We start from the raw sequence: 22805 nt of genomic DNA on the forward strand, positions 1-22805 counted from the left end.
GCAGCAATTGTAGCGACTAAATGAGTAGCAACAACGACAACAAAGAACTTTAAATAATAAACTCACACATGGTAGGCCTGATAATACAGTTTGCTCCAGTGAATCATAGGTTCTGCAGTGGAACGGCAATAAAGCTAATCTGGATGTATGCTGCAGCAATATGCGCAGCCAGCAGGGGGTAGGAAGGAAGCCTTGCTGTAGAACCCAATTGTATTACTTCTACCTTTTGGGTGCCGTAATAAACATTCTGTATGTAAATGATTCCAAGCCAATGTCCAAAAACATGACTAGTTCCTTCCGCTATATTTATCATACAAAGAAAGTGCAAAACTTTTACGGTCTACATCTCTAAGCACTCTCCACTTTTAAACCATTGTTTTTTTTCTGTCTTACATGCCTTTCTATCCCCGCCCCCAATTAAAAAAAATGTACAGTGGTACCTAAGGTTAAGTACTTAATTCGTTCCGGAGGTCCGTACTTAACCTGAAACTGTTCTTAACCTGAAGCACCACTTTAGCTAATGGGGCCTCCTGTTGCCGCTGCGCCGCCGGAGCACGATTTCTGTTCTCTTCCTGAAGCAAAGTTCTTAACCTGAAGCACTATTTCTGGGTTAGCGGAGTATGTAACCTGAAGCATATGTAACCTGAAGCGTATGTAACCTGAGGTACCACCGTAGTGGCAATATAAATAGACATTCTCAAAACTTCATTTTTGACTTTTTTTTGTAGTTCTGTGTCTTGAACTTGCACTGTGGACTTCTGTGAAAGAGTCATCTGCCAACCTGAATTTTAACAGGTTCAAACCAAACTATGCATCAGGTCCTTCCTAATTACAAGTAAAGATGATGTTGGGTTTTATTTGTTTTGTTGCACACCCAGAGGTTTTCCTGAGGGGAAGACCCTAAAAAGGAGTGTGGACAAGATCAAGATTGTGGGCCCGGAAGGTAGAGATAGTGGATTAAGGCCTTGCTCATATCTGACAAGGACTAGGGGAGACTTCTCCTGTGTTTATCTCCACAACATGAGGTAAAATCCTATTCATTGACTTAAGTTTGTAAAGTAAAGGGAAAGATGAAAAGGGATTAATGGGGAATATGTAAACAACTTTCTTTAACACAATATAAAAGGAATGAAAATCAATGGAAACTGAGCATGGGTGGAAGGAAGTCACAATGGTATAAATATGGAAAATAGATAGATGTATCTAGATAAATATGTATAGTATATATTACAAGAATGATTAAAGATGTAAATTAATGTAATATTGCAAAATAAAATAAAATGAAAAAAATCCTATTTGCATTAGTATGTATATGTAAAATGTCCATTGGTTGTAAGATGCTATGGTTCTTAGCTTGCAGACTTGAATGTTAAATGATGATTGAACCCAGAGAGGCATTATATTGAAAACTGTCATGATCTGAATGTGTTGCACATCCAGGTATTCAACTACCATATTGAACCACACAGTCTGTATCTGTATTTCAGACTACAAAATATGCAAACACATTTAAATTGGAGATCCAAGGACTCGGCAGAATAGATTTTTAATTTTATTAAGGGATTTGCTATTTATGTACAGTACCACAGAATTATTTGCATAGCAATTGATGAAAACTCAGTGGTACAGCTAATTGTGGTAAAGCTGCCACTCTGTTGTGAAGAGGTCTGATGTTGAGACCATCATCTGTTGCTCTCTAATAATAATTTGTCCCTCAGACTCTCTTTTCTTCTCTTTCCTGCTGTGATATCTCTATTCCCTCTGTACCCAGCTCTCCTGTTTCTCTCCAGCTGTTGCATGCAAAAAAGAACAGAGATCAAATACAGGAGCTCTGTTTTCCCTTCAGAGATATCCCACTAGCTGTTCCCTGGCCTATTTCCTGCACAACCTGAAGGAATACAAAGAACCAGAGTAAATTCCACCTTTGATCCCTGACTAACATCTGTTCCAGAAGGATTTATCCTGAGGTTTTAAAATTATTTATGTAGTATAAAAAAAATTGAAAGTTAAAATTACCAAGCTTTACCTTGCATAGAAACAGGACCAAATGGACTTATAAATCAATATACAGTGGTACCTCGGGTTACAGACGCTTCAGGTTACAGATGCTTCAGGTTACAGATTCCACTAACCCAGAAATAGTACCTCAGGTTAAGAACTTTGCTTCAGGATGAGAACAGAAATCACGTGGGGGGCCACTAGGGGCGCATCGGAAGATGGCTGACAATAACATCTCTCGGACCCACACGAGGTAATTAAGAGGCTGTGATGGGAGTAAACAGCCTCCCGCCCCCCCCAAACGTGTGGGGGGGGGACTGCCCTTGCCTGCTGTGCCCTATACCACCCCCAAATTTGAGGGGGTAGGGGCACTAGGCAGAAAGCCCTTGTGCGGATTTTGGCACTCCTGGACGCTGTCTTTGATTCACGCCTCTAGCTGCAGCAACTTCAAAAGAAACAATTAGGAGGAAGCTAATGCACATATTTCAAGGAAGAATGGGGAGTAAAGACTGCTAACTGAAGAGATCTCTGATAAACAAGACGGGTCGGAGGAACAGGAATAAATCATGAGAAGACACACCAAGGCTCGGTATGTTCGGCAATGGGACTGGATGGGGGGGGGAAACTTTCCTTTCTTTTCTCTATGTGATTAACCAAGAATCCCCCCCCCCAAGTCACAAGTCAGAAATGCCGTTTAAATGACTTAAGCTGTGGATTTAAGACTGTGTGGAGATAATTTTCTAACCAAAGCATGTTTTAAGGAGATCGTGGAAAGCATAAGAGCTTTGGAATGACGCAGCAAAAAATAGCGTTGCCATTTTGGCAAGTTCTGTCGAAAGACTTATGTCTGGGAGGAGGAATAGATCTGTTTTCATATTGTGGGTGAGCCTCCTCAGAGGGATTAAAGAAGGCGACAGATTTGCGAGACTAATGATGGAAAGAGTGCTTTTATTTATGAAAGTGATGATATATGGAAACCACCTCGACATGATGATTGGACGAATGGAAAAATTAACACAGGATTATAACTGGTGTTTACCTGCTTAAGGAGTTTATCAGAAGAGATCATAAAGAAAAAAAGAAAAATATACGAACAAGATGAGATGTGGGAACAGCAAGATAGGACTGGATAGAATTATGAACATTATTTGGACAGATCTGTGGATATTAACGCAGCAGCAAGAAGATGATTGGAATCCCCTTCGGAACTTGAAATATGTGTCCCCCCCAACAAAAACTTTAAAATTCGGCTTTGTAATTCGGAATTTATGTGATTTGATTTGATTTGATTGGTTGGTTAATAAAAAAATGTTTTTTTTTTTTAAAAAAAGAGAACAGAAATCACATGGCGGCGGTGCAGTGGCAGCGGGAGGCCCCATTAGCTAAAGTGGTACCTCAGGTTAAGAACAGTTTCAGGTTAAGAACGGACCTCCAGAACGAATTAAGTTCTTAACCCGAGGTACCACTGTATATGAAATTGAAATAGGCCGAAAGTGTATGGATCTGTCCATTCCTAATTTGGACTTGAAGACCAGTGAAGGCCACAGTGAGGTTATTTTAAGACTGACAACATGTGATCCACCAGGGAACTTTTCTTCAGCCTGGCCAGGTCAGTAATCAGATGACTGGATTTGAACCAGTCTTATGTAGAGCGTATTGCAGCAATCTTGACTGGATGCAACTAAAGGATGAGTGGCCATGGTAGTTTACACCCAGGAAACGGTGCAACTAAATGGGTGAAAAACACTCTTGGCTACCACCATCAATGCGACAATCAAAGAGAAAGACTTCTCATTCACTCTGACAGGAATGGGATGAAACTCAAAAAGACATTTCTTCTTGAAGGGCTTCTCATCGATGAAGGTCACATTAACTTTGTGGTATGGGATACTTTTCCCAGTACATTCCGAGCACAATTCAAAGTGTTGGTGATGACCTTTAAAGTCCTAAACGGCCTCAGCCCAGTATACCTGAAGGAGCATCTCCACCCCCATCATTCAGCCTGGACACTGAGATCCAGCTCTGAGGGCCTTTTGGTGTTCCCTTGAAGCAACAGGGAACCAGGCAGAGGGCCTTTTTGGTAGTGGCACCCACCCTGTGGAATGCCCTCCCATCAGATACCAAGGAGATAAGTAACTATATAACCTTCAGAAGACATCTGAAGGCAGCCCTATATACGGAAGATTTTTAATGTGTAATGTTTGATTATGTTTTATGGATGTTGACTGCTGTCCAGAGTGGCTGGGGCAACCCAGTCAGATGGGCAGAGTACAAATAATAGAATGGTGATGATGATGGGTGATGCTGCTGCTGCTACAATGTTTCCCCAAAAAGCGGGGCAATATTGGCACGAGAATGAGCCATAGTGCTATAAGAATGGAAGAAGAGCCCTGGTGGATCAGATCAAAGCCCCATCTAGTCCAGCAGCCTGTTTTCACAGTGGCCAACCAGCAGGGACCCACAGGCTGGACATGAGCGCAACAGCCTTATTCCCACAATTTCTCCCCAGAAACTAGTATGCAGACCAGTGTTGGTTCCACCCACAAGACCCAGAGCTTGCAAAACTACTTGAGCAGCAAGAGAATGATCCATGTTGCAGTGGTTCCCAGGCTGCAAAGGTGTATCTTACAAGTTTCCCTATTTACCAGGAATAGTTTCTAGTTACAGAACATAGGAAGCTGCCTTACACACGGTTGTGGGGAACCTGTGTCCCTCCAGCTGTTGCTGAACCACACCAGCTCCAGCAAGAATGGCCAGTGGCCAGGGATGATGGGACTTGTAGCTGAGCAACATCTGGAGGCCCAAAGGTTCCCCACACCTTCTTTATACCAGTTGATACATCTAGCTTAGTGACCCTACACTGTTGTTGTTGTTTAGTTGTTTAGTCGTGTCCGACTCTTCGTGACCCCATGGACCAGAGCACGCCAGGCACTCCTGTCTTCCACTACTTACCGCAGTTTGGTCAAACTCATGCTTGTAGCTTCAAGACCACTGTCCAACCATCTCGTCCTCTGTCCTCCCCTTCTCCTTGTGCCCTCCATCTTTCCCAACATCAGGGTCTTTTCCAGGGAGTCTTCTCTTTTTATGAGGTAGCCAAAGTATTGGAGCCTCAGCTTCATGATCTGTCCTTCCAGTGAGCACTCAGGGCTGATTTCCTTCAGAATGGATAGGTTTGATCTTCTTGCAGTCCATGGGACTCTCAAGAGTCTCCTCCAGCACCATAATTCAAAAGCATCGATTCTTCGGCGATCAGCCTTCTTTATAGTCCAGCTTTCACTTCCATACATAACTACTAGACCCTACACTAACTGTAAGTAGCTCTCCGGGGTTTCAGGGAGAAGTCTTTACCAACCCTACCTGGAGATGCTGAAGGAAAAATTCACATTAATAAAGTAAAAATCATTAAGGAAACACAATTAAACCCTTTTTATTGAGAACTACCCTCTTTGCTTGAATTGCCAATAAATAAAACAATGATGGGAAAAGAATGTGGGTTTTGTTGCAGTATGAACTACCAGTGTAAAATGTCTAGCTTTGCAAGGGAAAGTATAAGCAAAGTGGGATTGAGTTATTGCTGGGAGATGCTTTCCTAAGTAAAGGAATGCTAGGTAAGGCATGATAAATGGGAAACTGTCCATGCGTTGATCATGCAGGCAGCATGCTGAAGACTGGCCAGTTCTAATATATATATGTCCAAAAGGAGGCTAATGTATGTAATCTGCCCTAAAATGTTATTATGCTATGCAATGTCATGGCTGGCTTTTTTGAATTCTTCTTTCCTTTGAGAAAACTATAGCTGCAGTCTCAATTGTGGTAGTTCCTGTGTGGTGTACTGTTATTTACATCAGGACTCCCACCTTTTGTGATCACAAAATAAAGTCTTTCTTGACTTGTCCTTCTCTCTCTGTGGTGACTGACTTTCCAGCCACGGACACCTGAGAAGAGAAAACCACTTTCCCTTCAATTCCTCAGATTGAACTTTGGACCTTTTGCAATAAACCATGTGAGCTGCCACTGAGCTAAAGCCCTTCCCTGTCCCTAATAAACCACTTTTATTAACTTTTGAGGATGCTTTGCTATCAAATGTTGTAACTGTGAACTGCTAGAGTTGTTGTTCTTCAGGGCTCAGCCCCCTCCCCAAGGCCTACAAAAGTTAAATCTCAAGACTTGGAGATCTTGATACATTTCAACACTGATGCAAGTGCATATAAAAACCCGTGGGCACTAAGGTGCCAAGTAGTCTACAGTCTGATGAGGCTTATTTTGGAGACTTATTTTGTTGATAGAACAGATGGTAGGACCATTTTTGTTCTTCTAGCACAGGAACCTGGTGGTGGTCACCATGTCAATGGTGCAAATCCTACCATTCCTGACCATTAACCACACAGACTGGGACTGATTGGAGTCGGAGTCCAAGAACTTCTAGAAGTTCACAATTTTCCCACCCCAGTCCTAGAATATCTTTAACCAAAAGAACAAATGCCTTCATGATCTTAAAACTAATGTAAAAAAGGGAATTGACAACAGCAGAAGAGCAAATGGAGTGGACTTTCAGCAGTGTGAATTGGGGATTTGCAGAGCTTGAGCAGTGCTCCTTGGTACAAGAATTGGGGTGTTATAAGCATGCCTTTGTTAGCACCTGTGAAATGTTGAAGATCTGCAGAGGTAGTGTGAAAAATGAACTTTTATCCCTTCCCAGATCTGTGCAGAGGGAATGGTCATATGCAGCACAATCCTATGCATATCTACTCAGAGGTAAGCCCCACTGATTTCAGTGGGGCTTACGCCCTTGCAAATAGGTTCAGGATAGTAACAGCAATAGCAATTTGACTCTAGTAAAATGTAGTTTTATATCACCAGTATTGAACTTACAGCAAGAAAGGAATCCTGCAGCTGAATCACTGCTTGTAATGTAAAAACCTTCTATAAAAAACACTCATGAAAATGACTTTATGAAACAGACTTTGATGTCTATTTTAACATTACAGATAAAGTTCTGCTTTTATATTTGAGTCATCTTGTCCATTTGTGCATGCTGTCCCTCCAATAAGCATATTCTCGCAGATTATGCCAAGTGAGGTGCATAGGATAAGCCAAATCAGTGCCATGTTCAGAATCTCTTCCCACCTGGAGTATTTATGGTGGTTTCCCTATCAGTCAGCCCTTGGGTTTCCAGATGCTGCTTTTGAATGCCTGGTTGGCTTCTAATAAAAATTTCTCATCCACAATTTAATCGAGAATGAGGTGGATGACTTGGCATGTATAACTAAGAACTGAGTAGGCAAGAATCTATGCCAACTGTGTCCACCTGCATACTCCATTCAGCTGAGGTCCATCTTCTTCTCTAGGCTCCCTGTTTATTTGAGTGCTAATCTTGCATTGTGCCAGTGGGACAGACTGGAATGTGGTTGGCGTCCCAGTGCCCAGCAGTCCCCCTATGTGAGGTGATCATGGGGCTGCTTCAATGTGCTATCAGCCCAACATGTGAACACCTGTAGCAGGGCTGGATTTGGTTTTTGTGGCTGGGCAGAGAGAAGGTGATCTGAAGGTGGTGGGTTTCACTGTTTCTTCTGTCATATTCACCACCTGGTGAGCTTTTGATTAACAGCCCCGTCCACGTTAAGATGGCTACTCCTGTAGGCTAAAACAATCTAGGTGGCTTCCAGGTGGATTTGCATTGTGCTGGTTTCCAGCAGATATGATTGGCTCTTCTATTAAAGATCTGGTTGATGTGTAGAATGCAAAGATGGACTTGGTGAATGGAAATAATTGCTCTTGAACACTTTCTTCCACTTAGCACCCTTCTTCCTTCACTTGTGTGCTCTCTCTCTCTCTCTCTCTCACGCACGCGCACACACACACACACACACACACACACAAACACGACTCTACCTGCTTGGGGAGGGAAGAATCCCCTATTAATTGTGATCACAAAGAAAATGTAAGGAAAAGTGGAGGAATACCAGAAGCTTTTGGGTGAGTGGGAAGAGACAAGAAGGAGACGAAAAGAAGGGAGAAAGCAAAATGAAGACATAATGGAGGAGTGGGGGGAAAGACAGATATGAGAGATAGGAGGAAACTAAAGAGGTAAACAGGCAGAAAAGTAGAGAAAATGGGAAAGAGTCATAGCATAAGGTTTACATTGGGTACCTAAATGATCAAAAACAAAACTGAGCAACTGTTTCCTGCAATGTTCCAAATGATAGCCAGGGATTCCAGTGACCCAGTTTAGCACTGCAAGTAAGGGCAGTGTGTGAGAATACTGGGTACAATCCAGAGCCCAGTTAAACACATGTCAAGTCCTGCTGATTTCAGAAGTACCCGGCAATATGTTGGATTGCGTACTGATTCAGATTTCAAAAGTTAAATTAAAAAATGGCTTGAAACAAGTCTATGATCTAAGATGGGGGAAAAAAACCATTCAGACATGATCATTCAGTAAGATCATACTATTACGGTAAGTTTTTGATTTTTAATTTAATCAGTTCAAAATAAAAGACCTTTGGGTGTAAGATGGTATCTAAGGCATTTTGTGTTCTCTCCCCCTCCCACTCCTTTACCAAATAGCTTCTTATTTTGCTTTCAAACTCTTTCATGCTTTTACAGCAGAAATGATAATGATGTGTGCTGCAGTTAATGTAGTTCTTCTGAAGCTGTCAGAAGAAAGCTATACTGTGAAGAATGCCTGGGGCAGATGGGTTATGACACACTTTGGAAGTGAGCTTAACAGCAACACCAAAAGGAGAAAAAGAAAAGGCAGAAAAAAAAACGACCCTGATTAGGTTCAAATTAAACACATCCACATTCTGCCATCTCCCTGTTTGTCAAAATGAATTAGATTCTTGGCTATTTAACCTGTACACAGCGAGCAACGTCTTTAAAGGTCTGATTCATTATGCGCTAGAACACACACACCCTTGGCACCAATGTAATTGGCTGACTCTATTTTATAAACAGTGACAGGCGTGTAAAAATATTAATTCTCATAGCTTGTTCTGGGCAAGGCTGTTTACAAGCTGTCTTATTAAAAACTTTTTTCAAAAAATAAAAAACTCCCGCAGTTCTTTGACTTTCTGTCTTGCTGAAGTTTTCTAAAGTTGTAAATAAGGCTGCTCATAATCCTTGGTGTTTCCTTATTGGCATTGGAAGATGGGCAGGGCAGATATTTTGATCGTCCTTGTGGTTTCTGACAAGTATAATAAAATCACTCCAGAACTGTGGAGCTGGAAGGGAACCAAAGGGTCATCTACTCCGACCCCTTGCAATACCCCAGATAATGTCATGGGTAGGGAACTTGAGGCCTGAGAATTGAAAGTGGCCCTCCAGATCTCTCTGTCTGGCCCTCAGAACCCTTCATAGCCCATGCTCCCACCTCAGTGGGCCTGCTCCATGCTCTCCTAGAATGCTGTTGTCTGGATGAAATGAGTTCTTGATTCATGGTAATCCCTCTTGTTTGTCTGTATAGGGGATGGCAAGAAGGGTATATTGCGTTTGTGGACATTTGCATTATTGGAAGGTAGCTCACTGTACCATAGTAAGAGCCACATTGATCTTCTTACTTTTACCCCAGGCCCCAACTACCCCAGACACACAGCCCCCTGAAGGCTAGCTGAGAAACTGCAGCCCTTTGGCTGAAAAGGGTTCCCCACACCTGCGTTACATGGTACAGTGGGAGAAATCACACTGGCAAAAAGAGTGGTGTAAATCAACCACTGTTTAAAAGGCTTGTTCCCCCTCTGTCAGGCTTGGGCCAGCTCAGCTGGCAATAGCTGCACTCCTGAACAGAGTTTGGAACAGAAGTAACTTCAATAATTTAAGCCAACTTTCTACAGTTAGGATTGCTCAGTAAGCAATGTACATTATATTTATTAGTCCCCACAATCACACCTACTAGACTGGCTTTTCATCTCTCCATTTTCTTCCACTTTCATACCACTGTCTTCAAGAGAATCGCAGGGAGACTCCACAAGAAGCCAAATGACAGCGAAACAAATGATGCAACGAGAACAAAGGAAACAAAATATTACCAAGGCTTATATCTGAATTGGACAGTGAGTGTCTTCTTCTTCTTCTTCTTCTTCTTCTTCTTCTTCTTCTTCTTCTTCTTCTTCTTCTTCTTCTTCAAATTTATATACCATCCTATACCTGGAGGTCTCAGGGCTGTTCACAGAAAAGATCAGGGCGGTTTACAGAAAAGAATTAGAAAGGGAAGGCTGTTCTCTAAACATGTTGTGAAACAAATGAAAGATCTGTTCCTAATGGGTGTTGTCCAGACTTGTGGAAGAGGCTGTTGCTAGGAGATGAGGAGTGCAGAACACTCACACAGAAGAAATAAGCGACAAGATCCTTCTTATTAGCTTGCTGAGTGAGCGAGTTAACCATTAGTTGTTTAGTCCAAGAAAACTTTATTGGTACTTCCAAGATTCTTCACTTGTGGACAGGTACTACCAACTTGAGTGAGGCTTCCACTCCAAACTTCTTACACCTACCAGTTGTCCCTGCTCTATTTGCAACATACCGACCTGTTTTGGCATTGCTTGCAGGTTCCTGCTGTATCCAATGCTAAAGGCTGTCCTCCATGTGCCTGTCAGTCTTTTTGAGCAGATACAAGCATTAACAGGTTTGTTGCGATATGACAAAAATGCTGCAAAGCATACATACACTATGAATATGACATAAAAATCTCCATTCTGCAGTCCTCAAAGCTCTCTTTTACAGTACAAAGTGCACGGCAGGATTTTTTTAAAAATCCAAACATTAATTATTATTATTATTTTTTAAATGTCAGTTTTGCAATTTAATTGACAGTGATTTCGTATTGATTAGAGATCTGTAAGCTATATTACACATGCATAATGAAATGATGGCAGTCTTAGAATGGATTACTCCATTGTGCATGTGCTTGTTTTTAATGCTGTTGCCAGGATCCCAAGACGATTAAACTAATTCTAGGAGCCCAAAGGTTTTCGGATATAGACAATCAGAATGGAAAGATGGTTTGTCTTTGGAAACTATTCTTGATATCATTAACCTCTCAGAAAACTATCCTCCCATCAGAAAAGGCAATGACATCAGTCCCCTGAAAATGTCGCACTTCCATTCTCAGACTCCAAGTTGAAAGTCAAAGGTGCCTAAAGGAAACAGAGGCGCTTTAAGGGTGGAGGCCTCATTCATTGCAGGAATGGAGCTAACTGTCTAAGCCAAGGGAAGCCAATGTGGTGTAGTGGTTAGAATGTTGGACTATGATCTGGGAGATGTGGACTCAAATTCCACTCAGCCAGAAAGCTCACTGGGTGACCTTGGGCCAGTCACTGTCTCTCAGCCTAACCTACTTCACAGGGTTGTTTTGAGGACAAAACGGGAAGTGGAGAACCTTGTGCTTCTTGGAGGAAAAGATGGTTTATAAATGTAATAAATATGGCTACTACAACATTCACTACTACTGGTAATGGTCAAGAGTTTGGTATTTGTTGGAGTAACATTCAAGTTAAGCTTGCCTGACTGGCAGTCCCACTAGGTGCTCTCCATGGTACAGAGGTACCTCGGGTTACAGACGCTTCAGGTTACAGATGCTTCAGGTTACGGACTCCGCTAACCCAGAAATAGTATCTCGGGTTAAGAACTTTGCTTCAGGATGAGAACAGAAATTGCACGGTGGTGGCGCGGCGGCAGCGGGAGGCCCTATTAGCTAAAGTGGTACCTCAGGTTAAGAACAATTTCAGGTTAAGAACGGACCTCCTGAACGAATTAAGTTCGTAACCAGAGGTACCCCTGTACTGCAGCCTATCTTATTTCTGCTTATCTGAGACTTGACCTGTCCTTTGCCTGGCTATATATCTGGAACCTTCCGCTTGCAGCTAACCTGAGATCAGACCATGCATATTGGATCGGCTCCTGTTCATTGACCTGTTTTTCTGCAATCTGACCTGGCCTGTTCTCACAAGACCGTGAATTTGGACTTGATTGGGAATTTCCTTCCCAACTGGCCAGCATAATGAAATCAACGAAGAGTAGCATGGGATGGTGGTGAGAGATTAATAAAGCCAATTAATAAAACTCTAAGGACTTGGACTTCCAAGAGTGGCAGCTGGTAACCTAGATTAATATTGTTTTGCAATATTGAATAACACATAGATGGCTCAGCCTTCTTCTTGCCAAGGTAACTAGAACACAGGACAAGTAGCTGTTATTTGGGTTAATAGGCTTCACAAAAATAAATTGCAGGCCTTCAGGGTGTAATCTGAAGTCTAAGATGATGACGAGCACTGGAAAAAAAGAGAACTCTTCAGGGTTAGAGCTGACAATTTAGTCTTATCTGGATGTAACTTATCATTCAGGCATGTGCATCAGAAAAGCAGTGATAAGAGGAATGCGAGGTATTACACTGGCTGACTGATTCAGCCAAGGGTTGTTGGAATTCTGTTGACAGTTGGGGATATTAATACATATCCATCATCCTACAGAAGCAAAGCAAGACTGCCGTTACCGGCATTTGCACATCAACATATAAACTGGATAGAAGCAGTGGCGTAGCGTGGGGGGTGCAGGGGGGGCCGGCCGCACCGGGCGCAACATCTGGGGTTAGGGCAAATCCACGGGTTAGGGGGCGCAAATCCACGGGTTGGGGGCGCAAATCCATGGGTTAGGGGGCGCAAATTACTTGCCTTGCCCCGGGTGCTGACAACCCACCCTACGCCACTGGATAGAAGTACTGATTTGAACTGTGGTTCTCCTGCCAATTTCACAGACATAGCATGACAAAGGACACATTGAAAGATAGATTACCAGAGAAAGTATTGTAACGTTGTTAGGACCCCAGAGACTGCTGAGCTTTGACAGACCACCTACCTAGTAATGGGATCTAGATGGGCAGCAGGTGACATTCTACCTATTCCTGGGTATGGGATTTCCAGGGGGTTAAATGGAAAGCTAAGTGAGTCTTGTAAGCAATCCTGAATGTCACTAGATGAGGAGGAAGATATATGCTGATTGCTTCCTTGCACGTTTAAAGGGCCCCATTCTTACTATTATTTTGCCCAAATGTTGGAGGTGAATTGTGGGGTGGTAAGATCCCATATGAACTCAAAATTATTTCAAATGAATCATTCTGGGATCCCCTATGGCTAACCACCCCCCCGGACACAATAGCTCTTTTAGTAGGGGGAGCTGCACACAAATAGGTCACTTTTTCCTGGCATAACGCCCATTTTTAAAAATGCTGGTAGACTGCTGAGCCTCTATTTGCAGGAGCAACAAGGAAAGCACAATTTTCTTAAGAGCTCCTGGGTATTATGGACTAGTCTTCTAAGTATAACCTGTGCCCTCTCTCGAGGCAAGTTGCTAAAAACGAAAAGAAAAAAGAAGACACTTTTGGGAGAGAAACCTTTAAGTCAAGCTTGGTAGACATTTCAAAGAGGATGTGACTGTTAGCAGCTTTTAATTAGTTTTCTACCTGGTCCCACAAAAATAGGCATTAATAAAACCACAGTAACCAATATTAATAATACTAAGTGTCAGGCTTGGATGAAATGGTAACGCTTTTTCTCAGCTCCGTCTCTTTAAGCTGCTGGCAATGGTGGAAAGGGGCAGCAGGGGTTCCATGTTTGATCTCCCAGAATACAAAGCACTCTCCCACTTTCCTGCATGTAGAAAGCCAGCCTGTCAAGGCAAATTTTAGATTTCACTTTCCTCTATGACCAACAAACAGTTCTGTATATACAGGGGGTTTAAGGTAGGGAACATTCCAATATATGTCATCCAATTTGAAGCCTGTACAGTCCAAGAAAAGTTTTATCATTTGATTCTGTTGAATATAAAACTGGCCCCTTAGCAAGTTGACTAATTGAATACTGAGGCTCTTAGAACTGAGGCTATGCCTTCCACATTTTTTGGATGGGACTTATGTGAAAACTTGTTTGGAGCGATGCCTTTACATTTGTGGTGCAGGAGCAAATGTTGCCTCATTCCTAGATTCCTCCATTTATTCTGAACCAAGCTGTTGGCATCAATTTTGGACAAGAGATTCATATTCCTGCTGGATCATGAACCTACCTAGCTGATCTGATTGTGTCTTAGAATAAGGGCACCAGATTTTTTCAAAGAATCCAGGGACACTTTCTTTTTTTGAAAAGAGAAAAGAAAATTATTTTAAAAAAGTTTTTTTTTTTTTTTAAAGAAGTAATATCTTCTTTTCTGTGGTCTCTGTCGCGCGGCCTTCCTCTAGGCCCTGGCCTGCTCTCTTGGAGCGCTAGCCGCTGTGGAGTAGGGTCAGTGGCGTAGCGTGGGGGGTGCAGGGGGGGCCGGCCGCACCGGGCGCAACATCTGGGGGTTAGGGTTAGGGGTAGGGTTAGGGGGCGCAAATCCACGGGTTAGGGGGCGCAAATCCACGGGTTAAGGGGCGCAAATTACTTGCCTTGCCCCGGGTGCTGACAACCCACGCTACGCCACTGAGTAGGGTCGGGTCGGGTCTGGGCTTGGCCACATGTCCTTGCCCTTCCGATGCTCTCCTACCTCTCATCCTTAGCAGCGGCAGCAGCGCGGCAAGGTCAGGGCTCCCCTCTTTTTTCTCCTTCCTTTTTTTCTCTCTTCCTTCTACTTCCCCTCTCCTCCTTCTCCCTGCATCAGCTCCGAGGTTTTCTTGGCCCTGGAGTGCCACTGGGCAGTCGGCTGGGCGCTCTCACTCCCGGCTCAATTTGGGTTGCGGAGTGTGTGTGTGTGTGTCAGCAGTTCCCCCAGTTGATGTGACTGGCATCCCCAGTTCCCCCTTGGCAGTGGTGGTGGCAGCGGCAGTCTCAGCAGGCTAGAGCCAGCCTGGTAGCGCAGTTGGCTCTGGCTGGCTTCAGGAGCTGCTGCTGCCATTTTGCCCACCATTTTGCCTTGCCAGAAGTCCCCATATGATGTGTCTTGTGCTGTTGAACCAATCATGCAACATTCATTCCCTACTAATAAATCTACAACACTTAAAATATAAATCCGGGGACATTAAATGAAATCCGGGGACATTCCGGGGATGGATTTTGTCCGGGGACAGATTTGTAAATCTGGGGACTGTCCCTGGGAAACGGGGATGTCTGGTAACCATATCTTAGAGCGTCTGGGTAAATACCTCTAGGAACCTTACACACTGGACATATATTTTAGGACAAGTCTCACTGATGGAGGAAGGTAGCTGGAAGGTGACTTACATATGCTTTGCTTGGATCATGCACACCCTAATGTAGATTCCCTAGAGTCACCTAAAAAAGCCTGTTATCGGAAGCCACATGCAAAGACTTCTGAGCAATGGGGCTTTCTCCACTCTCCATGCATGGAGACAAAGCATGGAGCCCCTTCAAAATTGTCTCAGGGTGGTAGTAGAAGAAACCCCAGAACAGTACATGGGGGGACCGAAGGTGAGATTGTTGCATCTGGCAAGTTGATATTGTTGAGCAGATGGAACGTTTGTAACAGGGTGATGTTGAATTCCACCCCTTGTAGACTGTGCATTGGTAGTAATGCAACCAAATTCCTGTATTCTGCTCTGTGACATTTTCTGCAAAATCAGTAAAATATTTCACGTTTTTTTCTTCTTCTAGAGTGATTCTTTTTTGTCATGTAACATGTTTTGCCATGTAGGGCACCTAGTCATTCCACTTGCAAGTGAAATTAATTTCATTCTGACAAGCTTTTGCTGTCTAGGCAGAACTATTTGTCTTATGTGATGTTAAATGTTGAGGACTTAGCAAAGAGACGCTCATCTGCAGGTATATTAAAGAATCCCAGTTTCAGCGATGTAACCTCTTATTACCATTTGCCTACCTATATATATATATCAAAATACCTATATCAAATTCTTCTAAAACACAAATTCAGGTCCAAACCAGAGCACACAAAAAGGTCAAACCTACACACAAGCAGCACATTTCCAAGGCCCCCTCCTGTTTGGAATACGTAATAATTTGCTTTGCAAAGCAATATTGTTTGTAATTTTAAAATTGACTCAACCTTCAGTTGAACTTTCATTGTTGCAGAATTAGGGGTTCCTTTGGTACAAAGCTGGAACAAGCCTATTAAAAAAGGGCTCATGTGAAATATGAGGGGCATGTTTTGATTGCTAGTTTTTCATGGATACAGATGCAAAATCTTTATTGCTTGTGAATCTGTATCATTGACTATATTGCAATGGCAACTTGCATATTTCCTGCATCTTGGCTTCTTCAGCCTAAGCAATTTGTATGGTGCCTGTGTTGGTAATTCTATGTTGGGAAATGCCAATTGGTGTAGCTGTCTTTTTGTGGTTTTTTTTTTTGTCTTCTTACCACTGTAAAGATTTATTTAAATAGTTGCCAGTAGAGCATCCAGATGCAAAAGTAGGACAGGACACCTGCACCTTTGTTTGACAAGCTATTAAAGGTGTATGAGCCAAATCCTTTTTTTGCTTCTGGCCACCATAGGTATCAGCCTTGTGATTTTATAAAATAAACTGCATCAAGACTGCTGTAGATTGTAGATTTTCCTTAGGTGGAAAAGGCCCTAGCAAAAGCTGGATGATACATTAACATTCACCCAAATTTCTCTGTGACCTAAGAGGAGTTAAGGGGGAAGAGGTCAGCAAGTCAGCATGCAATGGCTTGACTTTGTCCTTTCCTTCCACACCTTTATTTGAAGTTGCTCTGTGAACACATAAGCATGCCAGAAGTCAAAGTTAGACCCCCTTCTAATGAGAGCCAGCAAAGACAAGGTGCATTTGTGCATCTCCAGCTGAAAAGCGTGCCTTTGAGGATTGTGCTTTCCTAATCTCGGATCTGATTACAAATTGACTGACCTGCCAAAAGGCCCTTTAAACCCTTGGATCCTGCTTCGAAGCTGCCATCGCCACCACTGCTGTCGGAGGGAAGAAAAGATAAATAAGAAACTAATCTAGATCTAACCATGTCATTTTTTGCAACAGCCGCTGTATAGCTGGCTGTGTTATGACTGATGTGCCGCGGGCATCCAGTTGTGTAGAAAGGAGACTCTTCCCTCTTCAAATACATGCACACCTGCTTTGTGCTTTGCCTGTCTTTGGTGAGGCATTGTTTGAACTGAAGCACACACTACATTCTTAAGGAAACATGTGCATTTTGAAAGCTTCAGTAGCTCTGTCTGCCAGCCAGCTGTACAACTGGCTACCACACACATCGCTTCCTGGAGCACGGCAATGACTGCACCTCTATAAATATTAGTGTAAGAATTATGAAGTATGCAAGACTACACAACAAGGGGTGCAAAATTCTGGGGGTTGAGTGATTCCCCCCCCTGAATGTTTTGGGGGTGGGGGCTAGCCTCCCCCCCAATGTCCAAAAAGGATGGAGGCAAAGCATGGTGCCGAGCTTAGCATGGCTCTAGTGGCCTGGTCCTTCTTCTTCTCTTCCTGCCGTGGAGCGGAAGAAGGGTTGAAGCAACCTCCCGCCAGTGGTGGCACCAGGAAGAGGCGGAGGCAGAGGCGCCGGCCATTGAAGTCGCACGGCTGCCACATTCAGCTCCACCCCTGGCTCTTCCTGATGTCCTGACATCACGTGTGTGATGTTGTTGTCCCCCCCCCCATCACTCTCAAGTTGCCACCACTGTACACAACAGACTGTTAGGGGATGCAGTCTCCTGTGTTTTGTTGCCTTAGATGGCATTCCTTTACCCAATTAGCTGGGAGTAAGGCCCCACTGAACTCAATGGGATTTCCTTCTGGGAAGACAAGTATAAGATTGCAGCGTTAGAAGCCTTGCTTTCTTCAGCATGGAAAGAACAACTATGATTCCCCACACAACCATAATAAAATCTTTTAGTTGGCCTGACTTGGACAGTCTTCTCAGGAGAGGCTATGAATGGTGGTTGTCTGTCTGTCATTCCTCCAGCCGTGCGTTTTTTGCAAAGCAGGGGACATTTAGATGTTTGGGACTACAATGTCCTGACCTTGGGCCATACCTTCTGGGACTGATGAAAGGTAGAGTGCAATAACACCTGAAAGGCATTGAGTTGTGAAAGGTCGGAAGAACTGAATTCAGGCATTCTGAAATTGTATCCATGGAGAACGATGTGTTGATTGGGAAGGTTTGAAGGGAGCTTGTAATTGCATTTGGCTTACAGTTTTCCCAGTGGCTGAGAAACCTGTGCAAGGGAAGGAGGGATGTATTAACATTTAGCTTTACACACCTACGACCCCACTTCAAACTTTCCTGTTCAACGTGAGAAGGCCAGTGGAGGTGGCGGCAGCATGTGACCCTGCAACACCTCCATAGCAGAATGTCTGAGTAGGGCTAGGAATTAAAGGCTGGGAAACAAAACTGTGTGCCAAAGTCTCAACAAGCACCCTGTCGGTCTCTTGCCCCTAGGAATGGGGGAGAATTTTGATTCATTTTGCATTTTTTTGAAACGACACAAAACTGAAACACAGGTGACTTTTAAAAGTCACACCTTTCTGCATTTCACAGTGCAGTTCTCTGGCCAAGAAATGTACACCAATGGGCACCTGCTGGAATGAAATGTGCACATATAAGCCTGTACTAGTGAAAGTAAAACACAGAAATGCATTATTTTTATGTTTATGATTGGAAGTTGTTTTGAACTTTTTAAAATATGGTGTTTTAATGCATTAACCCACCTTGGGTCCGGAGGGTGAAGGGTAGTCAATAAATAAATTAATATGTTGGGGGGAAATGAGTGCTAACATGTGTGTATTAGGAGAAATTTGCATGAAAATATTGATGAACTTTTATGAGGACTCTTGTTTACAATTGCAAACTGGTGTGGAGAGCTGAACTTAAAGACTGGAAAAAGCAAGAAATCGAGAGATCTGAAATTGACAAATTCACCTATGGTTTTTCTGTGCTGGCTAAGAGTCCAGGGGTTAGAGTCCATTCTGGATTAGCTTGGGAGAATGAGGAGAAGATGCTCTAGTATCCCTTCACCCTCCCCTGCTGATAAAGCTACACACTTCATGCGAAGTAGATCCATGGATCTGAATTAATAAGAGCTGCTTCCAGCGAGCACTGGAGCCCAAAGTGTACAGTCCGCTTGGCAAGCGTACACTGAGAGTGTAAATGATTTTTTAAGACATTCTGGATGGCTGCAGCTGACAGACCAGACAAACTGCTTCGGGACATGACATCCGTCTGCCGCACAATTGCCTGGGGAGGGGAAACAGAGTTGCTACAGCACTGAAGGAGAGTTGCAGACTGGGAAATCCTAAAATCAAATTGGAAGTCAGCCTGGGGATGCTCTTATAAAGAGCCAATATTGCCCAAAGGCATCCAGAGTCCCTATAGAACAAATTACAGTAGGAAGATTCATCATTGTTGCTTGGGAGGCCAAAGAATGGATCATGTCTTGGGGCTGATCCTATGATTAATTCATGCGCTGGTGGCAGTTATCGTATTGTTGCATGCCACCCCAATCTCTGAGCAAGGTGAGGTTCCAAACACTTACCTTATTCGGTTTCCTTAGAATGAGGGACTGTGGTGACTTTAGGATATATATTTATTTACAACCTTGCAGCATTAACACTCCCAGAAGGTCTTTCTTCTCCCATAGCCACAGCCTAGCATACCAGCAGAAATCAAGCACATCTCTCCCTCACTGGTTTCAGCCTGCTGCCTCTTTCTAGCTTCTTAGTTCCCCCCCACAACTCTACTCTGGCTTTTGTCCTTTTAACTACCAGCCAGGTGAGGGAAAGGGCTTTTGTTCTCTGGCACAGAGCCGCTTCCTTTGTTACCTTAATGACCCATACTTAGGGGGCCATTAACTCAGAAATTGGTCTGCCTTGTCCAACAATTGAATTCTTGCTGGATCCAGGAATTAACTGCTCCCCACCAACAAAAGACCCCACCTTGCAACAATATTATAGCCTGAAGACTTCATCACACTGTGTGGAAGCCGGATCATTTTCACCTCGCGTGCAGCCAATGACAGGAAGAAAGATTCAGAGAAGGAGCTAGGAGGATTATAGAACCTGTAGAAAGCAAGGCAAGGCATTTGAGGCAATAACCAGGGTGTGTTCAGCAAGAAGGAAACAACATAAGTGGGACTGAAGCACAGAAATGCTTTTTCCAATCAGACCTGGACAAAAAGTGAAATTCTCCTGGTCTTTTCCAAGCATCTACATTTTCTCAGGTGGCAGCAGCACCTGTGTGTACAACTCCCATATTATTCTGGACAAACTGCAAGCCCACCATCATGCAGAATGTGGCAGCTAGACTGGTGACTGGGAGCGGCCGCCGAGACCATATAACACCGGTCTTGAAAGACCTACACTGGCTCCCAGTACATTTCCGAACACAATTCAAAGTGTTGGTGCTGACCTTTAAAGCCCTAAACAGCATCGGTCCAGTATACCTGAAGGAGCGTCTCCACCCCCATCGTTCTGCCTGGACACTGAGGTCCAGTGCCAAGGGCCTTCTGGAGGTTCCCTTGCTGCGAGAAGCCAAGTTACAGGGAACCAGGCAGAGGGCCTTCTCGGTAGTGGCGCCCGCCCCGTGGAACGCCCTCCTACCAGATGTCAAAGAGAAAAATAACTACCAAACTTTTAGAAGACATCTAAAGGCAGCCCTGTTTAGGGAAGCTTTTAATGTTTAATAGGTTATTGCATTTTAGTGTTTTGTTAGAAGCCGCCCAGAGTGGCTGGGGGGACCCAGCCAGATGGGCGGGGTATAAATAAATTATTATTATTATTATTATTATTATTATTATTATGCTGCAGGAGAGGGAGTTGTGTGAATAAACTAAGATCTTTTGATTCAACCATGCATTTTATGTTTTGTTTTTTTAAAAAAGAACCCATCCAAATGACTGCATTGGCTAAAATGTTTCACAGGTCCAGTGTATATAACATTCCTGATTTCCTAACCATGTGAATGCTACACCCCATCTTTGCAAGTAGAGTCTGAAGCAGGTTTGCAAAGTCTGGTTAAAGCTAACCAGGGTTGGTGCAGACTTAAAGCTCCACAGTCGTTAGCTCTGAAAAGAGAAGGAAGGGGAAGCCTTTGTGAGAGAGGAGCAGCAAGAGGAGGAACCCACAGTGTACCTCTAATCTCCTGAACATGATTTAAAACATTACAACTTCATTGGGTGTAAACACTACTGGCCCTGAGCCTCCTGATGTAGGAAAAGCTAAAATTCCAGCTAGATAAATCCCAAGCTTTTAATGGGTGGGTGCCAAACTTGTTATTCATCATGAACAATGACCCCAAACATACGAAAGGATTAGCTGCCGGTCCCCCACTACACTGTCTTCATTTTCTAAGCAAATATCTAAAAGAAAAGTGAAGAACGCATCTTTTGTCTCCTGCCGGGCAATGCGAAAAACATCCTCAACTGATCTGTTACTGAAACACATTCCACAGTCAAGAGAGCTGTATTAAGGAAAGGTGTTGGATCCAGAGACATGGGCTGTTATCAGCAGAAGAGGAAGTTGAGTCTAAATCACCTTGCATAAGAAGGGATAAGGTAGCCAGCACAGCAATGCACGATAAAAAATTCTGGGCTGAGTTCGCCTTTGTTGTGTAATCTACAATATGTGCTGGGGATTTACATCAGGAAGAAACGGAGCCCTACTCCGAGTTTCACAAAGGGACTTTATTGTAGCCAGGGAGCTCAATTGACAATGTAGAGGATCTCAGGGGACAGTCTAGAGCAGTAAAAGCTGCTGCTGGCTCCCTCTAAGGCTATGATACTCTCACTTTTGGAACAGCTCTGGTGTTTATAGTCCTGAAAGGTGAAAAGATGTCTGTTCTAGTGTGCGCAAACGGTGGTGGTGGGAATGATAAACGGTATCTTAGTCAGGTATAGGAACCATGATTAAAACAGGAATAAGTGAATTGCTTGGCATTTTTAAAACTCACTGCTCCAAACTGCCCACCTGCACAAGTCAAACTAGTAAACCAGCTTGTATTTCTGTCCTTTGCATTACAGAATAAAGTAATATCAGGCTGCAGGAAGTGATCTGTCTCGCCAGACAGTTGCTCCATTCACAACTAGCTCCTCCACACATGGGGTCACAACGCAAGGAACTGGCTTTCGTGTCCCTGTGGATGTGTGTGAAAGTACATTCCCCCTACCAATTGAATTAATAGCACTTGTGAGTATGATGGTACCAGCAGTGTTTATGGGCCTTAATTTTTTTTTTTTAAAAAATGGCGGAACTTTTAAGCTCATTGGCTTGGATCTCTTGGCTTCCTTCTTCCACTGCCATCTCAGTGTCTTCTTCCATGTTGCCTCATTGACTTTTCTAAAGCTGTTTCCCACATATGCATTCCCCATTAGGGAGCCAGAATAATGGGTAAGTGCTGGAATGATCAGATACAATAAGACCACAGGAAGCCAACTCCTGGAAAATTGGCAAAAATGGGGCCAATGCAGGGAGAGGTTTGCTGTAAAATTGTGAGGTGTCTCAGCTGCTTTGGCACATTTATACTCTTAGCCACCATGCTAGAAACCACCAGATGCCAATGGTGGCTTTATCACATTATATGGTCATTAGGATCCATACTGAACAAAACCTCCTCTGTCCTGAATGGCCAGCTTAAAAGTGTTATAATAGAATGAGAGCCCATTATCAGTTCCACTGTGGTACTTGCACTGACTGTAAATTATTGGAACTGCATATGGAGGAAACAGTGTTCATGACATGTAATGTGCAACCTTTGGTTGGTTGGTTGTTGTTGTTTAGTCGTTTAGTCGTGTCCGACTCTTCATGACCCCATGGACCAGAGCACGCCAGGCACTCCTGTCTTCCACTGCCTCCCACAGCTTGGTCAAACTCATGCTGGTAGCTTCAAGAACACTATCCAACCATCTCG

General features: G+C 43.5%; 1 long non-coding RNA gene across 1 annotated transcript in view; it reads left to right on the plus strand.

The window, feature by feature from the left end:
• LOC309342437 overlaps nt 1–22112 on the plus strand; it is a 32583-nt gene extending 10471 nt beyond the window's left edge. The window contains exons 2-3 of the long non-coding RNA XR_014156815.1: nt 10542–10618; nt 21919–22112. This is a non-coding gene — a long non-coding RNA (uncharacterized lncRNA). The remainder of the gene's footprint in view (nt 1–10541; nt 10619–21918) is intronic.
• The last annotated feature ends 693 nt before the right edge of the window (nt 22113–22805 follow it).

Source organism: Podarcis erhardii (genome assembly GCF_964252035.2).
Source record: "Podarcis erhardii genome assembly, chromosome: 5".
Lineage (NCBI taxonomy): Eukaryota > Metazoa > Chordata > Lepidosauria > Squamata > Lacertidae > Podarcis > Podarcis erhardii.